This window comes from Sciurus carolinensis, chromosome 4 (assembly GCF_902686445.1).
Source record: "Sciurus carolinensis chromosome 4, mSciCar1.2, whole genome shotgun sequence".
NCBI classification, from domain to species: domain Eukaryota; kingdom Metazoa; phylum Chordata; class Mammalia; order Rodentia; family Sciuridae; genus Sciurus; species Sciurus carolinensis.
The window spans coordinates 87,321,899-87,336,475 of NC_062216.1; the positions used below are offsets into that span (position 1 = coordinate 87,321,899).

General features: G+C 36.0%; 1 protein-coding gene and 1 pseudogene across 1 annotated transcript in view; one reads left to right on the forward strand and one right to left on the reverse strand.

The window, feature by feature from the left end:
- The window catches only part of Pde3a (phosphodiesterase 3A), a 309,213-nt gene that overhangs the window by 32,623 nt on the left and 262,013 nt on the right, over positions 1-14,577 (forward strand). The window lies entirely within an intron of this gene.
- LOC124982154 (ER membrane protein complex subunit 4-like) lies at positions 5,214-5,763 on the reverse strand (annotated as a pseudogene).

A 14,577-nucleotide genomic window follows, 5' to 3' on the forward strand; every position in this document is an offset into this window, starting at 1 on the left:
AACTTACATGTAGACAGTACTATTGGGAATTTAGATATCTTGCCAAGCACGGTGGCATATGCATGTAATCCTAGCAGCTCCAGAGGCTGAGGCAGGAGGATCTCAAATTTAAAGCCAGCCTCAGCAACTTAGTGAGGCTCTAAGCAACTTAGTAAGACACTGTCTCAAAAAAAAAAAAAAAAAAAAAATTTAAAAAGGACTGGGGAAGTGGCTCAGTTGTTAAGTAACCCTGAGTTCAATTCCTGGTGGTGGTAATAATAACAATAAAAATAAAAATTTAGATACCTTAAAATTTTTTTTAATTAAAAAAATTTTTTTGGTGTAGATGGACAGAACACTTTTCTAAAATTTTCTTTCTCTACATCCCACCCCCCACCCCTGCTGAGGATCAAACCCAGTGCCTCAGACATGTTAACTAGGCAAGTGCTCTGCCACTGACCTACAGCCCCAGCCCCTTAGATATCTTAAGTATACATCATTCTCATTAAATCTAACATTAGTGTGGAGTTTGGTGGTTATTTCCAGTTTATAGGTAACACTCGGAAGTTAACAGAGGTAGGGGCAGGTAATGTACATGGAGCCTTGGGAATAGTTCTGGGAATTTTGGAAGAAAGGGCTACAAGATAAATTGTGTGGGGCTTACAGGACTGCCAGGTCAGTTGAATATTGGGTGTCTGATGCTCTAAAGATTTGGATTCGATGACCTGAGGTGGATCCCAGACATTGTTGTTTTTATTTTCAATGTAACAGTTTTGGAAAATATTTAGCATTTTGAATTTTGGGGAAGAAATTAATGGATAGAATTTTATGATTTTTATTAGAAACATTTGAAAATTGACAAATCATTCAGACTTTTTCTTTGTATAAAATAGAAGTTCTGTTCTCCCTTTATTTTTATAATACTGTCAATTTTTTTTTTTTGATGCTGGATTGAAAAATAAGCCTGTATCTAGTTGTAAGAGAATAGCCCTTCAGAGGCACAGGATTATGTTGATATAATCCTAGCTCTGAGCTATGAGAGTTAAATACCTCATGATGAGTACTATGTGCTGGCTTATATTTCTGTGAAATGCAAGGTTGTATACTAGTAAAGATTATATTTAAAATTAAGAAGAAAATTTAATGTATGAACGAGAAGCATTTGATGAAAGGCAGTTATAAAGGAATAGAGAAATAATATATACCTCCCACTCATTCTATAGTAATATCATATTTTTCTCTCTACTTAAGGAATGACATCACATGAATTTTTATTGTTGCTGTCAAAGCATTTAATTAGTGTTTGGGCAAGTACATAGTACACCCTAATTCTAATTAAGCACACTGACAAAAAAGGTCTGTTGTCATTTTTTATCAGGGCTTTTTCAAATCTGAGTTTCAAATAAAAACAAAAAAATGAGTACTGTCAATTACAATACATTTTTATTTAGGAATTTCTGGAACAATCAGGAATTTGCTCTAGATTATTCATACATAATATGTGTAGATTTATAAACATATATATATCTTGAGAATAGTTACATGGTAGGTTTTTGTTTTTAGTCAGCCTTTTCATTGCTGTGACTAAAGACCTGACAACAACAACAATTTTAGAGGAGGAAAAGTTTATTTGGGGTCTCACAATTTCAGAGGCCTTAGTCCATAGATAGCCCACCCCATTTCTTGGGGACCAGGTAAGGCAGAGCATCATGGCAGAGGAGTGTGGTGGATGGAAACAGAGAATAAACAAAGCTCACCAAATATGTACTCCAAAGGCAAGCCCCCAAAGACCTTGAGCTACACCCTACCAGCCTACAGTTATCACTCAGTTAATCCCTATTAGGGGATTAATTCACTGATTGGGTTATGAGTGCCTTAACACAATCATTTTACCTCCAAACCTTCTTGTGTTATCTCACAAATGAGCTATTGGGGGACACCTATATTTACATGATAACAGCATTTTCATACTGTGAAATTTAATTTAAAGTTCAATGTTAATACTCTACTTATACTTTCCAATAAATTATTTCTTTTCAAAGGCTTTTCCTGGATTTCGCCACATTTTGGCAGGTAAGTTTGCATATCTAAAGTGATTTCACTTGGCTAGATTTCAATATTTTAAAAGACAGAAAAGTGTAGGGTGACTTTTGAGGCCCTAGTGTTAAACTTGGGGAGAAACTGCAGTAGAGATGATGATCTGCCACATTGATAGGCATTTGTGTGTTTCCTTAAAACTCCTTTGACAGTTTACTAATTTGCTTCTTTCAGTAAATGAGGTTTATAGCTTTATTTCAGAGGGAAAATATTATTTCCTCTCCCTCTTTTTCTGAGTTAAATTTTACAAAAATAACTTAATTATACATTTAGAGTTTCATGCTACTTAAAACTAGTTGTGTACTCAGTAAAATCATTATGTAGGAAGTCAAGTAAATGAAAGTTAAAAAGAATGGAAAGAAACAACTTTGATAATTTCCAAGTCAAAAACATAATACCGTAAGTTCTTTCAGGTCAGGAACCACATCTCTTAATTTGTTCTTTATTCTGGATTTAACTTGGCACACTAATATGTGACAAGCACTCATTAAGTAATAAATTAGTATTGATTTATTGCTTACAAAAGAACCTACATGAATTCTAACATAGAACCTATAGGAATTCTGTGTTTTCTGTCACTGATCTGACTTTATCTATTATCTCTCTTCTGGAAATAGTGATCCCAAGAGATTCACCTCTGGGACCTGTCCACCTCAGGCCACCTTATTTGTGTATATCTAAATTATTTTCCTCAGCAAGCATGATTCACATTCCTTGAGCTTGTCAGGCACGTTGGTATTCCTCCTCTGTGTAGCTTAACAATTGTTTTTCTGGATGGGACCTGGCTCATAGATTCTTTAAAATGTGCCTCTATCTACTGGCTAATCCCTGGCCAGGAACCAATAATGCTGTTCTTTACTGCTTGCTGATTTGAACACAAAGTTTTCTGCTGACCTTACTTATTTCTTTATCCAACATTTATTCTGACCAATTGTTTTATTCAGAGGGAGAATGAATAAAAGGTCAGCCTTGCTGTGTAAAGGTTTGAATTTGGTGTGCAGGAGGGAAAAGCACTAGGGGAAATGGAAAGGGGAAATAGGGACCATGCTACTTAAATGACTGCATGGTATTAATTCTTCCTCTCTCTCCTCAACAATTTTCTCTCCATCCCTGGGAGCTGTGTTTTGTTGTTTTTGTCACGTGAGGGTTTGCTCCTAAAGTTTACCTTGGCCTCTCCCTGCTCTTATACAACCCATTTTCTGTGAACCTGCCAGGGTCCTTTGCACCTTCATCCTCTTCCAGGCCTTGGGATGACCTATTTCTCTTCTGTACTTACTAAAATTCTGTTCATCCTCATGACCTATTTCCAGACCTGTCTCATGAAACCTTCCACATCCATACAGCTCATTCTCATTTCACTGAGCTCGGTGTATGTAGAGTCCCACAGTAGAGCATTTCCTTACTCTGTTGTGTGGTCTTATTTTACTGACCACTTCATAGACTTCCCATCTTCTTCTTTTCTTCCTCCCAGCTTTATGGGGATTTATTGATAAATTAAAATTATAAATATTTATAATGTACAATGCAATGATTTGGTATAGGTTTTCATTGTGAAATGATTACCATAATCAAATTAACCCAACACATTTATCACCACATACAGCTGAGTGTGTGTGAGGACACTTAGCATCTGTTTTCTGAGTAAATTTCAAGAGAACAATACAGTACTATTAACTATAGTCGTTCCCTGTGTGTCACATCCACAGAACTTACTGATTATATGTAACCAAAAGTTGGTACCCTTGGACCAATATCTCTCCCTCTCCTGCTTCCCAGTCTTTGGCAACCACCATTCTATTCTGTTTCTAGGACTTTGACCTTTAAAATTTCACATGTAAGTGAGATCATGTGGTATTTGTCTTTCTGTGTCTACTTTATTTCACTTAGCATAATGTCCTGCAGGTTCTTCCATGTCGTTGCAAGTGGCAGGATTTCCTTCCTTTTTTTTCAGTAGCTGAGTAATATTTTGGTGTGTTTGTGTACACACACACACACACACACACACACACCACATTTTCTTCATTTGTCAGTGGATACTTAGGTTAACCCAAATCTTGGCTATTGTGAATAGTGCTGCAATGATTATGGGTGTACACATATCTCTCTGATGTTGATTTAATTTTCTTTGTATACATACCCAGTAGTGGGATTGCTGGATCACATGGTAGTTCCAGTTTTATTCTTTACTTCATTTATTTTTGCAGTGCTGGGATTAAACCGAGGGTCTTACTAGTGCTAGGCAAATGCTCTACATTGGGTTACGCTCCCAGTGTTACCACTGGGCTACACTTGCAGCCCATTAGTGCTATTTTTAATTTTTTGAGGAAACTCCATTTTTTTACATGATGACTGTTGTTAATTTACTTTCCCACCAGCAGTGTGCAAAGATTTCCTTTCTCTACACCTTATTTTTTCATGTCCCCCACACCCAACCAGGGACTCAAAAGCATTCTGACCCATGTTCTTTTGTCTTTTGAAAATTCATCCTAAGAGGTGTGCAGTGATTTTGCATTGTGCTTTTTATTTTAATTGTTCTGATGATTAGTGATGGGGAACATTTTTCTTATACCTTTTGGCTATTTGTATGTGTTCATTTCCATTCAGGTCTTTCACCATTTTAAAATCTATTGTTATGTTATTGATATCTGAGTTCCTTAAATATTTTGGATCTTAATTCCTGATCAGATGTAGGTTTGAAGATATTTTCTTCCATTCTCAGGGCTGCTCTTCCACTTTGTTGATCATTTCCTTTGTTGTGTAGAAGGTTTTAGTTTGGTGAAGTTTCATTTGTTTATCTTTGCCTTTGTTGCATATGTTTCTGGTGTTGTATCCAAACTATCATTATCAGTACTAATGTGAAGGAGCTTTTTCTCTGTTTTCTTCTGGAAGTTTTATGATTTCAGGTCTTATAATTAAGTTTGGATCCCATTGTATTGTTTTGTGGCCTGGATACTCAGTTTCCACAACACATTTATTGAAGAAATATTCTTTCCCCATTGTGTATCCTGGTGTTTTTGTTAAAGATTAGTTGACTGTATATGTGTGCAATTATTTCAGGACTCTCTAGTCTCTTCTCTTGGCCTACATGGAAGGGAAGAGGCCCAAATATTTAGGCACCAGGGGCTTCTTTGTCAGGTTCACGAAAGCAATCCTCCACCATTGAACTCCATTCTCTCAGGACTCTAATGAAGAGTAACCATTTGAATGCATGTGTAGGCAAAGGTCCCATAGACTGGCACTGGTAAACAGCCAATGCCAAACCCATTAAGTTCCCAATGAGATAGACCAAACCCTGAAGAAACTTCTGGCTTGAACTTTCTAGTATCTTGAAAGTGGCTGAAATGGCCATAAGTGCTTGAATGGGTTGCCAGGCCCATCATGCACATTGTCACAGTAGGGAGGATGGAGATAGTATTTCCTGCCATGTTCATGATGAGGAGTTCATGGAAATCTGTTTGAGGTGGCTCAAGGCCATGTCCCAGTAGTGCTTCTTCACCAGGATCCAGTCTGTCTCCTGCATGCTGATATCGGGTACTTGCTTATCCAAGTAACTGACTGGGTATACTGAATCTCCCTGGCTATTGCTACAGTCACTTTGGCCCCCGCTGCCTCTTCCAGGCCCACTCAGCTCAATGACCCACTTGACTGCTGGCCTCAGTTGGCCACCAGGTCCCCCTGGGCTGTCATGGCAATAGCGACTTCCTAAGGCAGTGTAAGTTCTCAAGCAGAATATGGCTTTTTCTTCCTCTTCTTAATGAGGACGTTTCCTATCTCCTAATGTTATTTCCTTAAGAGATTTTGCTTACAGCCTCTACCAAAGTAGTATCTATTAAAGTACCAGGCACATAGTAGGACTTAATATTATTTCCTTTTCCTCATAGGTACATGGTAGGTAGGGTTCAGAATAGATGTTCACTAAATGTTTTTTTTTTTTTTTTCCAAATCAAGCAGTTTAAATTTCTATTGAATGCCTGTTTTTAAAAAAGGCAAAAGAGGCAGAAGATTGTTTGACATGTCTTCTTGTAGGTGTTCCTGTTCTAAAAAATTGTAGCTCTAATTCAGGTATAACGTACCCTGTTGTCATATACTGGAGCTGGTTGTCAAGGTTCCCTGAGAAGGGCGGAAGCTAGTTTATTAGATTAGATTAGACTGGATAGAAGCAGAAAGGTATACCAGCACTCCCCAGATAGTTCCAATACAAAGATTCTGTGGCTTAGACTTAAAAGTTTAATTGACTGTGGAGGGCTTAAGTTTAGAGTTTCAAGTTGAGTTTTGTAAATTTATGACAGTTTATTTGAAAATTACTTCCAGTTGGCTTCTATAATATATATCTATATTCTTATTGACTATATGAAGACAAGGTACTAGTGCATAAAAAATCACTCCCCCGAACTTGGAATTCATTATGGGTCAGACTTTTCTTATACCAAAGTATAGTAAAATGTATTTTCTTTCAAGTAAAATTTTATTAGAAAATTCACATTTAACTTAATATTTTAGAAATCCATATGGGTATAGATTAAGTTGAAAAATGTGAACGTGTTATCAGTTTTCCTTAATAAAATATTACTGTAGGAACTATCTGTCTTGAATGAAAATTTATAGTTTCCTTCATAAAATATTAGTGTAGGACCTGTTTCTCTTAAATGAAAATTTACAGTTCCAAAGATTGATAGTCTTCATGATGTTGTTTATTCTGGTATACATACTGCTGTTCATGTGTTTGAAAACACTTTCTTATTAGGGGGCAACACATTTTTACATGGAAAATTGGCTCAAGCTGATTTTAATTTGCACATGGTATTCACTGAAGAGTTTCTTTTCACTAGGGTCATTTATTTTTATTTCAAAGATGAAATGCATTTATAAATAATTTTCTTACCATAGCATCTGTTCTTACTTTTTCCCTATTCAGAATTTTCTTCTCAAATATTCTGTTTATAATCTGTAAACTATATAAATGAGTTTTACAGGCAAATACAAAATCCTGGGTGATTATATAATTTATCACCATTCTTTCACTCATTATAGTTTTCATTTCATTTGACACATTTCTCAAATCTTAACAGATTTTTCTAAGTGTCATTAAATTTTTAAAGTCTGTGACAACATCAATTATGTGTGCATACATAGTTTCTGCTGCATTTCTCAAAGTATAGTGATGAAGGTCTTGAAAACTCTGAAGGAACGGCATGTGTGTTTTCTTTCCTTCCCCTCTCCTCCCATACTGTTTTCCTTCTAGAAAGGGACTATCTGTGTCAAACAAAATCCTTTGTAAACTCAGTTAATGTATAGGCTTAAACAAATTTGGTCCAGGCTTTTGAAGGCAGTGCAGGCAAACCCAGAGCTCTAGCAACTTGGAAACATCTCCACCTGAACTCCTCCTGGTGTAGGTCCTGGGTCTGATGCATCTGAAATCAGGAGCTTGAAAGTGATATTTACAAGATCTGTTCTTAATGATTATTTGGTAAGTTAGTGAAATAGCATGAAACTACATTCAGATTTATAGGTTTACTTTTTAAAAAATTCTATTTTAGGCTTTTTACCAGTTTTGATTACTTCTATAACTCCCTCCACTATTTGCATATATTTACTGTTACTTATTTGAAGATGAATCAAATGTCTTTTCCTTAAAAGAGAATAGAATTGAGAATGAGTTCCTTATAAGAAGATGAAAACAGAATTCTTACCAATACTGATGGCTCTGGGGAATATTTTCTTTTTGGAAATTACCAAGATTGCAAATGTTTGATAGATGGGAAAGATATTTATCTTGCTTCATAATGAACACTTTCAAAATGATGTTACTGCATAAGAAAAATAAGTTCATGGAATATTATAACTGGCAAGCAATGGAGAGGCAAGATAGTAAGTCTCCCACCCAGAGATGAATTTGATGCTCTAGTATTTCTGTGACATAGATTTATTTGGTCACTATTTGAATACTGGAATGAAAGAGAGCATACTGCCATCAGATGGGTACAGAGTGATGCCTATATTAGGAAGAGAAAGGTTTTGGATCAAATGCACATCAGTGCAAGTTGTGATTCTGCTACATCTTAACAATTTGATATTGGGCAAGTTGGTGAGTGTCTCTGCTTTAGTTTTTTCATCTTTTAAATTAGAATTTAAATCCCTGCTCTTCAGGTTTATGGAATACTAATATAAATAAGTGTTAGTTCACATATAAAGTTATTTTATCAAAATATTGCAATAGGATGATTGTTACATTGAGTCAAAATTGCCATTGTGACTTTGATGCCTTTTCCCTAATGTCTATTTTCTTTTTTCTCCCTAACATGTATGTCCTGTTTTGTATGCCTTTTAGGATACTCTGGTCTTCTCCCCTTGCTAACAATGTCCATTTTGCTCAATTCTCCTTTGTCTGATCTGGTTTTTGCATCTCTTAACATCTTTCCTATTCCCTGAGATGCACTTGTCCATTCTCTGTGGGATTGGACTGTACTTATTTTGTAGACTTGCTCAGGAAAGTCCCCTAGTTTGGTATGACTCACTTGTCTTTGCCATACTCAATTGGGCCCAACTGAGCAGTTCAGATTTGGATCCAGGAATTTGGTGCTGAGACCTCAGGAGGGTTAAGTCAGTCTTTCCCAAAGTGCAAAAGCTGTAGTGCTAAGGAGAAAGTCAGTTTGCAGAAAGAATGAATGGGAAGGGAGGGAGAGGGATTTCCACTCAGAATTATAGCTGTTCTTCCCTGAGGCTACCCTGTGCTCTTGCGCCTTGTTCTATGAATAACTCTGCCTTAAGCTAGCCAGAATCTAGAGTTAGTTTCTGCTATTACACCGACTATTTTCATCAAAAGACTTTGTTTTTGGAAAAAGAATGTACCCTCTAATACATGCATCGTGTGTGTTAGTCGTACTGGGTATCAAACCCAATTTTTACTTGTCAAATAGACTTCAATGAAGTTATTAAAAAAAAGATGCTGTTATTAAGAGACCATTTTAATTCAGAGTTACTCAAATACAAAATAAGTATTTTCAGATAGAAATTATTTCAAAAGTAAAGGCTAGGGCTCAGAACTGAACTGACGATTGGTTCCTCTCTCCCCTCAAAATGGTGACACTTAAATTTAAAACCAGGGTATTTCCTGCTCTGTCCACAGAGCCTTATCTGTTGTCTCCAGATGTCTAGAAAACATTTCCATTTACATGTTTCCATCAAATGTGTTTGACCATTCATAGCCTTCTCCCCTGTGGGACTGGATCCCTTTACATTATTTCCATAGCAAATATTTACCCCACCTTCTAAGCTAGTGTTCTGAGAGTAGTTTGGAATTCTTCTTTAACCATAATTCTCATCTGACATTAAATTATCTTGTATATTTTAAAATTAATTTGCTAAATTGGGATGTAGTACATATGTGTAACATAAAATTTACCACCTTCACCATTTTGAAATGTGTTTTGGTGATATTAAGTTCATTCACACTGGATGCGGCCTTCACCACTGTCCATCTCCAGAGCTCTTTTCACCTTGTACAACGGAAACTGTGCCCATTAGACAATAAACACCATTTTTCACTCTACCAAGTCCCTGGTAATTGCCTTTGTACTTTTGCCTCCATGAATTTGATGACTTTAATTACCTCATATAAGTGGAATCATACAGTGTTTGATTTTTTTTGATTGGTATTTATGACTCTGCATAATGTACTCAAGGTTCTCACCATATTGTGACGTGTGAGAATTTTGACATTTCTTAGGTTGACATTCTTATGCAACTTACTCTTTTTCTTTCATCTGTGTCTCTTGACTATCATGGAGTATAAGTCTCACTTTACACCTGAGTTACTAAAATAATGTCTTAGCAGGTCTCTGGAGAGTCTCTCCCTCCTTTACAGCCATAATCACCTTTATAAAATGACTATCTTCTGGTTGTGGACCAGAGGACTACTATGAATGGAATTCCATGGGTTCCGTGGGTTGGCACAACTTCCAGGCCCCGAATCGCCCCCTCCTTGCTAAGATCATTACACTTCCTCACCCGATATTCTCCATTTCGTCTAGCCCCTTCTACATAATTCCTAAGGGCTTCCTAATCTAGTTTGAGGCTTTTAAAAAATGACTTCGTTACTGTATGCTTAAATATATGCATCATTATTAGCCTAGGGCTTGCATAGTCATTTAATATTCTCCATGTTTACACTTCTTTTTTTGCTTTAATCCCTCTAAGATGAGAATTTCAACTTCTCATGAGCTATCCAAATACCATGGTTCAGCATAGTTCACCTTCCTCATTAAAACATCATAATTGCTATAGTCCTGTTTATAGTTTACACAGATACACTTAAACACTGGTTACAGATTTGGGTTGCACTAGTTAATACTTTGCTCAGTAGATGTCAGCTTTTTAAAAACTTTGCCTTTTTCCTGTAGTACCACCTTAGCAAACTTAGGGTAAAAATATATATTCAGTGGGGAATAAATATTTGTTATGTAGGTAGCACTTTATATTACTAGTACAATGATAGAATAAATTATGGATATACTATAAAAGTGTTCATGACACAAGTGTCCTTTCCTACCTTGCCGTTCTTTCTAAACCAACCACCCGTAATTTTTGAAGGGACTTTTCAGTTTGAAGACATTTAAGTCAATTATTACTGTTCTTTTTTCCTCCTGAGAAGCACACAGGCAGTTTTCTTGGTTCAATATATGTTTATTTAGCCTAGCATCTTGCCATCATTAAAAGTCCTCGATATATCTCTTTTTGTTTTTCAAGAAAGGGAAAAATGGACACCACCTGAATCAATAACATTGGCAACAGGACATGTGGAGTATATGTGGGGAATATTCTGTAGCCCTTTCACTTTTGATTTCTTCTGAGTTACTCAGTGTTCTTAATTCTCCTCCTTTTCTGAATGACTCGAAACTCAAGATCATTGCTGAGTGGGAAGGGCGATTCTGAGGCTTTCTTTTCTTCCAGCTCATGTGGAGGGGCTTCATCAGTCTCATTTTCTTTCTTTCTGTTAACATCGAAGAGCATCATATTAACTGTCAAAATCACAAAATCACTGTGATCCAAGTGAGGGATGCATGTTTAAAGGCTGTCGATGTATTGGCTCATTCGGTTCAATCTGACGCCTTGAAACCCAGGTCCATCCTGTGAATCAAAAGACGATCAGAATAGCACCAGCCTGCCTTTGTGGGTTTTATGGTCCAGGAGGAATATACTAAGTAGTTAGAATTCCATGAATATGATTAAAGGAATACAAAATACTCAACAAGAGATTTTACTTTTCTATGGGGAGGAGAGTGCCTTTGAGAAGGGACTCAAGGAACTAAGTAAGTAACACATGTAAGGGCCTGGGTGGAATAGCCATGCTGTTGCTTGCTGGGGAACTGAGAGGCAGGCACCTGGTAGAGCCGAGCACAGAGAAGGGTGATAGCAAACCCGAGATGACAGGCAGGGATGGGTGAGGCAGGACTACTTCTTGCACCTGTTAGGGTCTTTGAAGTGAACCCTAAAGGAAGTTATTTGAAACTTTAGCCAGGGAACTGTCATGGTTTACTTTGTGTTTTAAAGTTTGATGGTTCACCTGCATTAGGGAGCGTGAATTAGAGGCAGCCAAGATTATATTTATGTACAAATATTTGCACATAGTTGTGAGTTGTCTTTATTGTCCCACCATTCCCACAAGCTGTTTAGTGTTTTAAGTGTTCAAAGAAAAATAGTGATTTGATTAGTAAGTGGTAGACTAGGAGTCTGGACCGTGGAGGATGATGTCTTTGTCTAAGGTGGTAGAGGGAAAATAAAGTGATTTCAGAGGCTTTATTATTTTAAAAAGAACCGTGTTGCTATAGATTCTCTTCTATTTTAAGGGGTGACTAAAAGGTAGGAGGCAAAAAGAGCTTTCAGGTTTCTATCTTCAGGAGTTGGAAGATGGTGGAAAATAATGAAATATCCCCAAGACAGGCAAAATTGGCAACAGTGTAAATTTGGGGAGCTGGCCTAGGGGAATTCTATAGTGCTATTTTTTAATTAAATAAATAAATAAAGGTACAGTAATGAGAATTGTATGCACTACATTATATGTATATACATATATATATATATACACACATACATACTTTATACATATATACACATAGCATACTATACGTAATAGACCTTTGAGTTATGTGCTTTTGACATCCCTTCTTAAGATGACCAGTAAGACTGTAGAAATACACAAAATTTCTTGGGAGTTTGTAGACAAAGATGTACTCTTAGGAATCTACGTAGTTAGGAAGAAAATAGAGATGCACTTAGGGCAGATTTAGATTTAAAAGCATGTGGCAGGAATAAACCTCGTGCATCATCCAATCCAATGTCGTCAATACAGAGATGGATAGAATGAGAAGTCAGCACAAAGTGATTTTTCTCTAAGTCATGGCATAGAAAGTCTCTGAGGTCTCCCTTTCTAGTATAGGTTTTCAGAAATCTGATCAACCTCTTGCTATTTTGTTTGCCTTGAATTATAAATTGTGAAGGTATAAGAATTTTTCCCTGTGATTATAGTTAACATCATTTGATAGCAAATTTTAAGATAGCTCTAGAGTAATTGTGTTCAAGTATGAAAAACTGTACTTGGCAAAAAAGAGAATGTTTGCTGACTAAATGAAACAGACTTTTGAGACTATAAATTCTTTAAAGACAGAGACTCACATATTTGTCTTTTTCTTCTGGGCCAACTACAAATATTTTCACGTAGAAACACAATTAACGTTGAGTTACTGTTTTTCTTTCTAATCTTTTTTTGTGGTTTAAAATTAGGGCAGTTCTTGATATTTTTAAAAGTGAAAGGTTAATTTTCTTAGTTTAATACATAGGAATAATTATTAGACATAAGAATGTCAAATGTAATAAAACATTTAAAAATTTCATTACATTTTGATCCTAAGATCAGATCTTTCAGGATTGCTGAGAAAGTTAATAGCATGTTTTTTTAACTCTCCAAAATATCTTTTATTTAAAGACTTTATTAACCACAGAAGGTTGAGATAGTTATGAGCTATTTATTGCTGATTTTTCTCTATTTTTTCCCTTCTTTTTGTATCATGCCCATAGCAGCTGTTTCCCTAACCCTTACCCCAACCCACAGGCTTTCCCACGCTCCTTTTTTGGCTCCTACTTGGCATGGATCCTTAGTTTGTAGTTTGACAGATAAAACATGTGACTGTAGTATAGCCTATCTATGATCCATCAGGTTTTCCAGAGGGGTAGTTATGTTCAGTTGACTCAGAAACAAGGTGGTCCTTTTGAGATTAAGTATTCAGTTCGCTTTAAATAAATCTTTGACTTCCTCCTATTTAATTCCTTATTCCTTAGTAGCATGCATGCTGACTGATGACTCTTGAGTTCTGTAGGTTCGTTGTGAGTGAAGCTCATGGGGTATTAGAACCAGGACCAGAGACAGAGGTGCCATGTGCTTCAGTATTGGATAGAAGTGGGGTTTAGTCTAGACCTGGACATGTAAAAACTTGTGCCTTTGGTTCTAATATTCAGCTTCTATGAGTTTTAACTTCCTCCTGTATGAAATGAGGTAATAATGACCTGCCTTTTGGCACTTTGATGCAAAGGAATCATTTTGATGGAAATTATCATGATGGGACCCAGCATTATTTCATTTTGAAATAGAAAAACCAGTGCTATTAATTTTAAAGTATGCATCCATAGCTCAACCACAGCCCCAGAATAGTAATAACTTTAGTTGTAAAAGCATCTCTAAAGTTGATGTGTGGATGCATATGAAGTCCATGTAGACATCGAGTAAGTGACTTGAAAATGAAAATTCTCACTGACACCAACACCCCTGGATTAAAGGATCTGATAATGAGTGTTCTAAATTTTATTAAATAAACAAACTAGTCTTAGGTTTATTTTTCTCTGCAGCATAATTGACAACTAAATTAATTTACTTTCTTGTGAGTTGTCTTTATTGTTCCCAACAGCTGTTTAATACATTTTAAATGCTCAGGGAAGAACAAATTGTGGTTTAATCAATAAGTAAAGTAATAAATGAGTGCATTTAAGACATAAATTTAAATCATAGATTTAAAGCATAAGTGGATAAAATCCTTTGTGAGACAGGGTATGTGTGTGTGTATGAGAGAAAGGAGAGAGACCGAGACACACATTAAATGGTCACAGTGTAAAATAAGGCCAGAATTAAATCATCAAGAAACATTAAGCAGCCACTATGTGCTTTATAACTTTGTGCAGTGGTAAAGTTATTTAAATTCACATAAATGCTTCCTTAGTTTTACATTAAAAACACATAAGGTGAGATGTTGTGATTTTTTTCCCTTATAAACTTATCCTAAATAAAATAGGTTATTTTTATTTTAAAAAGATACACATTTTACAATTGATGATTCGAATTTTTTTTTTTTTTTTTTTTTTTTTTTTTTTTTTTTTTTTTTTTGATATCTGGGATTGAACTCGGGGCACTCAACCACTGAGCCACATCCTCAACCGCATTTTGTATTTTATTTA